Source organism: Spinacia oleracea, chromosome 5 (genome assembly GCF_020520425.1).
Source record: "Spinacia oleracea cultivar Varoflay chromosome 5, BTI_SOV_V1, whole genome shotgun sequence".
Taxonomy (NCBI): domain Eukaryota; kingdom Viridiplantae; phylum Streptophyta; class Magnoliopsida; order Caryophyllales; family Amaranthaceae; genus Spinacia; species Spinacia oleracea.
In genome coordinates, this window is record NC_079491.1 from 59,514,544 (window position 1) to 59,520,780 (window position 6,237).

The window sequence follows — 6,237 nt, forward strand, 5'->3', positions numbered from 1 at the left end:
TTTCCTTGATTCGCTCTAAGTTGATATCTTTTGCTTGATTCTCCATCATTTCGTTAAATACAAATGGTTGAATCGTCAAAGTATTCATGATTCCATCCGGACATTCACCACTCACAATTTCTAGATTCAATCGTTGCATATCCTTGCATAATTCGTTAGAAACAACTAACACATTCACACTATGGCTTGATTTCCTATTCAAGGCATTTACAATTACATTCTCTTTTCTTTCGTGATATTAGATTTCTATATCGTAGTCTTTGATCAATTTCAACCACCTTCTTTGGACCATATTTAAGTCCTTCTATGTGAAAATGTACTTCAAACTCTAATGATCCGTGAATATCTTACATTTTACACCATACAAATAGTGTATCCATATCTTCAATGCAAACACTATGGGTGCTAGCTCCAAATCATGGGTAGGGTAATTCTCTTTGTAAGGCTTCAATTTTCGTGATGCATACACAATAACCTTCCCGTTCTGCATCAACACACCCCCTAGACCATTCTTGGGCACATCTCTATACACATCATACGTATAACCTTCATCTGGCATAATTAACACTCGCGCGGTTGTCAAGCGTGTCTTCAAGGCTTGGAATGCTTCCTCACACTGATCATTCCACTCAAATTCAGTCTACTTTTCATCAAACTAGTCATTGGTTTGGATATCCTAGAGAAATTTTGCACGAAATTTCTATAGTATCCAACTAAACCAAGAAAACTTCGAAAGGTTGTGACACTCTTTGGTGTAGGCCACTCACTTACAACTTTGATCTTTGTATGTTTCACTACAACTCCTTCTTCAGACACAAAATGTCCTAGAAATGCCACCTTTTCCAACCAAAACTCACACTTCGAAAATTTGGCATACAACTGGTTGTCTCTGTGTGTACTCAACACTGATCTTAAATTTTCTGCGTGATCTTCTTCTCTCTTTGAATACACCAAGATATAATCTATGAAAGCCACTACAAAATTGTCCAAAAATGCATGGAATACACGATTCATCAAGTCCATGAATATTGCATGAGCATTAGTCAACCCAAATGGCATAACCGTGAAATCATAGTGACCGTATCTAGTCCAAAATGAAGTCTTTGGTATATCGTTATTCGTGATTCTCAATTGCAGATAACTTGAACGCAAATCGATCTTCGAGAAGATTCCCGCTCCTTTCAATTGGTTAAATAAATCGTCTATCCTAGGCAAAAGATACTTCTTCTTGATTGTGACCTTATTGAGTTCCATGCATGTAATCTATACAGAGTCTCATACTTCCGTCATTCTTCTTCACAAACAGAACTGGGACTCCCCATGGTGATGCACTTGGCCTAATATAACCCTTATCCAACCAATCCTCCAGTTGACCCTTTAAGTCACTCAATTCTGCTAGTGTCATTCGATACGGAGCTTCCGAAATAGGTGCGGTTCCAGGTACTAAGTCTATTGTGAAATCGATAGGTCTATTAAGAGGCATTCTCGGATATCCTCCGGAAGCACATCTAAGAACTCATTCACCATTGCAATGTCCTCTGGCCTAAATTTTTTTTCGCTCGCAAGGTCACTCACATTGCATAGAAATATAGGGTTCCCATTGTTGTTTAGCTTTATGTTTCATTGCCGAGTTGATTCCTACGCTTCTGGGATTACCAAAACGACGATAGAATACCACTTTTCCTAGGGTTGACCTCAAGTTAACTTTCTGCTTCTCACAATCAATCTTGGCTTTGAACTGGCTGGTCAAAATTGTATCTTGGCAAACGTGCTAGCCAAAATATTGCAAATTTTTAGAAAGGGATGAAGTTTTATTTAACCCAAATACGACAGTATAAGGTACTCTATCCGTCCCAATTTATTCTTTATGCTTTCCGTTTCTAGTGTTCCATTTTAATCTTCACACTTAGAACTTTCCTTTTATATCGTATCATAAAAGTCCTAATATTATGTCAAATGATTACTTCAACCAATCAAATTCATTGGGCCATTTTAGCAGTTAAATCTCTCACACTTTCCCATTGAAAAGTTAAATATTTCTCATTTTTCCAATGTCATATTTTTGATAAAAATTAAAATATTATTAATAAACGTAATTTGCATTGTTTAAGTTAAACAAAAAAAGAATTTTTATCTACATTAATCTATACTAATATATTAAAAGACGTTTATAACAAAGTATATGTGACACGTGAAACCCCCTCTCACAGGAAGTGTTGAGCCAATATGGTTTTGATGATGACAAACTAACGTAATCAACTAACGTGGTTTTCAAGTTGTATGTGTGCAAGGATCATTAATGAATAGTTGTGCCCAAGTCATCAATAATAAAGCTTACTGGAAGTTGATGATTGTGAGATGCTTATAACAAAGAAGCATAAAATCCAGAGCTGGAATTGCAGAGCAGTTCCTAAGGATAAACTCTAGAGAAGCTGGGAGTTTTAAAGTTCATGCGGAAGAACTAGAACTCCAGATGAGCTAGAGGAATCCCAATAGAGATGGCTGTTCCCAAAGAAGGCTGTTCCCGAAGACGGCTGTTCCCAAAGACGTCTGTTCCCAAAGACGGCTGTTCCCAAAGACGGCTGTTCCCAAAGACGGCTGTTCCTAAAGACGGTTGTTCCTAAAGATGGATGTTCCTAGAGATGGCTGTTCCTAAAGATGGCTGTTCCTAAAGATGCTTGTTCCTGAGGATCAACCATTGTTCCCGAGGAGCACTTGTTCCCGAGGAACAACCAACATGCGGAGCACTTGTTCCTGAGGAACAACCAACATGCGGAGCAGCATGAAACATGAAGACAAGAAACAAGAGTTTATTTTCTAGGATTCATGTGAGTATGTGGAAACGTGAAAGGTAATGGAACAAGGTATTAAAAGGAACTCGTGGAACTCGTGTCTAGGAACTTGGTATGCATCCTAAGTATAATGTCAATATGCATTAATCTAATTGTCAGTAAGCGTGATTTAGGATAGTTTATTTAAGAGTTTTAATTTGATTAAAAGTCCTTAAATAAATAGGTAATTGACTAAGTCTAGGATTCTTAATAAGATAAATATGTTTTATATTTTGGAATTAATTAGTTAATTAATTAGAGTCTTGTTAAGTTGGGTATCTTGGAATTAACTAATTAATTAATTAGAGTCCTACTAATTTGGGTATCCTAGGTTAGTCAAATATTAATATACGTTTATCAGTAGATTAATTAGGTAGGTTCCTATTAACTTAGGAATCCTATGAAATCAGTTATTAAATCACGTTTAATATAACACGTTAAATATAACTGACATATTAGTTATTGATGTTAGGATCACGCCTAGAAACTAGGATGCATTACTTGGTATTAGCTTGTTCCCCAAGTACATTATATCCACGTTCATATACCACGTTCTCATCAACTATAGAGGTCATGGGTACATGCCTAGGAACATGGGAATATGGATGATAGTTGAAGAGATTATGGGGAAAGCAGTTAGGAGTTCCAACACTATAAAAGAGGATCTTAGCATTCATTCCAAGGTGTCTGACTTCTCAGTCATTCCACAGAGTCTGGTTTACGTGGAAGGTAATTAAAGAAAATATATTTGTTCCACGTTTATGAGTTAGTTCCTGAGTTCTAAGTTCCTTCAGTTCCTACACTAAAGTTCTTGTTCCTTTACAGTTCTTCTACGCTTCTCATATATTGTAACAGGTTTGGGTTAGGAACTTGAGTGAGTTCCTATTGTATTTGGAAAGGCTTTGAGTGAAGTCTTGAGAGAGTATTAAACACAACTAAGCGTGAATGTTATACTCTTTGTATGGGATCCTAAGTTCACGGGGAACTTGGGTTGATAGAGTTTCCAATTAAGTTAGTAACAGGGTCGTTCGCTTGATGAATGAGAGCTCGTCGTTAAAATCCCCCGTGGTCGTGGTTTTGTCTTCTTGATAATTTTCAAGAAGATTTCCACGCTAAATTCTCTCTTGCATTATTTTCTATACTTGCTTTTAAGTTTCTTTTATAATTCCGCAAAAAGTTAGAAGCAAGTTCCAAATTACAATTCACCCCCCCTCTTGTACGTGTTCCATCCGAATAACAGTTGGTATCAGAGCCGGAACTCGCTGATAAGCAGGCAACCCTGCTGAGTTAAGTTCCTGGAAGGAGGAACAATTACAAGAAACTTGACGAAAGGAACTCGGTCCTAAATATTCAAAGGAACAAGGGAGATCTGAATTTCATTGTCAAATAAAGGCCAGTCAAGGTGTAACAGACAATCTTCTAAGGTAAATATATCTTCCTTTAGACTTTATTTATGTGCATACATTAATTTATTGCTTGTTCCTTGCATTGTTTCTAATGGAACTACTGTTTTATTTTGATTTAAAATCGAATTTGAAAAATCTAAAATCTATTTTTAATAGCCGATTTTTCAATTTATTTTTAAAACTCCAGTATATTTAAATTAGTTCAAGGAAACGACTTTTGAGAAAATGCACACAAGAATCTGTGGAACTTGAAATTTTTAATTTTTCGGCAACGTTATACACTGCTAATTTTTTTTTTTGCCTAAGAATTATTATTTTATATGCTTCATGAATATATTGAATATCATTTATATGAATGCATATTGTATCTTGGTAGTAGTAGTTGTTTTAATTATATTTCTAACAGTCATTACTAACAAGAAGGGACCCAAATCATGTTGGGTTCCCTTGCCTAAGGAATTGGTACAGGAACAAACAAAGGTGCACACTAATCTGTCAGAAACTTGACGCACCAGTTTCTTCCTTGTTCCTGCAAGTTCAAGTTCAACATTGAGGAACTCGCTGGTTCATTGATGACCCGTGACTTATGCTTAGGAACTCATGATGGTGCGGCATTTTAGATGGCATATTACATCAGCACCTTAAATGGGAATATAGATCAAAATCCGAAGAGGAACTTTCGGACAAAGGAACACTTCAAGATTCACAACTATGTTTAATGAAAAATTTTGACTTTAAGTCGAATCTGAGGTATGTTTATTTCAACAGTCTGTTATTTGTTTCAATACGGAACCCAAGAAAAGTAGTGTTCCTTGATTTAATAACTAGACTATATGAATGCTTAAGTGAGGGGGAACAACGCATGGCACTAGTTGTTCCTAGTGATTCATTAGCAATATATTTTATTCTCTCACTAAAAGGCTTATTAATAATGTAGGAAAATCTTATATAAGTTTGAAATTCGTTGAATTTTCTTTGAATTTCCCTTAAGACTCATTGAATTGTGTATTATAGGTGTAGAGTTTATGTGAATAGTCTTCCTTATAAAATTGACACTACAATTTTTCTATGTCTTGTACGTAGTCATGAGCTAGAATTGAATTAAGGACTCACTGATGTCTTTGTAATATTACCCTTAGTTTCCAAACTGCTTATGCGTTAATAAAAAGGAAAAAGAAGCAAAAAGTGAAGTTCCATTTCCTTATGGAACAAAATAAGGCTTTTTCATTCGATCCATGTGCACTATTAAGAATGTCCAAATCCTGTAATGTGTGATAATTTCTTTCTTCCATGATATCCACCAATTAAACTCTTGTTCCTCACAAAAATATTTCCTACACTTTTCCTACCGTATCTCTACAACATATTAGAGATCCAAATCAATTAATATCACACATTGATTTATTTTATTTTCATAAACATTTTAAAAATTTCATCACTGTATAAAAATTCTATACTAAATATTCCTCCTTTGTCACTTACATGATGTAGCAATTGTTGAGGGGGAACAAATGAGGAAGGTGATTAATAGAGATGTAATTTTGAAAGGTAAAATTAAAGGAGATGAAAAAAAAAAAGGAAGGCAGAAGAAAAATGAAAAAAAAAAGAAAAAAAAGAAAAAGAGGGGAACAAAAGGAGAGCTATGTGAAGGAAGAAATAGAAGGGATAAGAAGTTCCTACAAGCAGTTAAGTTTCCAAGTTGAAAAACAAATGAAGGTTTCAGTATCTCAAAGAATTATCTTTAAAAAATATCAAGTTCTTTAATGATTCACAAGGGAACTTACACCATAAACGTAAGTTCCTACAAAAATTATCGAATGAAGGAACTATCAAAAAGCTTCAAATAAACTATATGAAGAAGAAAAGGACACTATGTACTGCTAAAGAAGAATAGAAAAAGAAAGAGAAGGAACAACAATGTATTTTATGAGGAGGAACTTCAGTTGAAATTGTGAGAAAAAGGGAGGCATGCTTGAGAAACAAGTGACAAAGGAATAAAT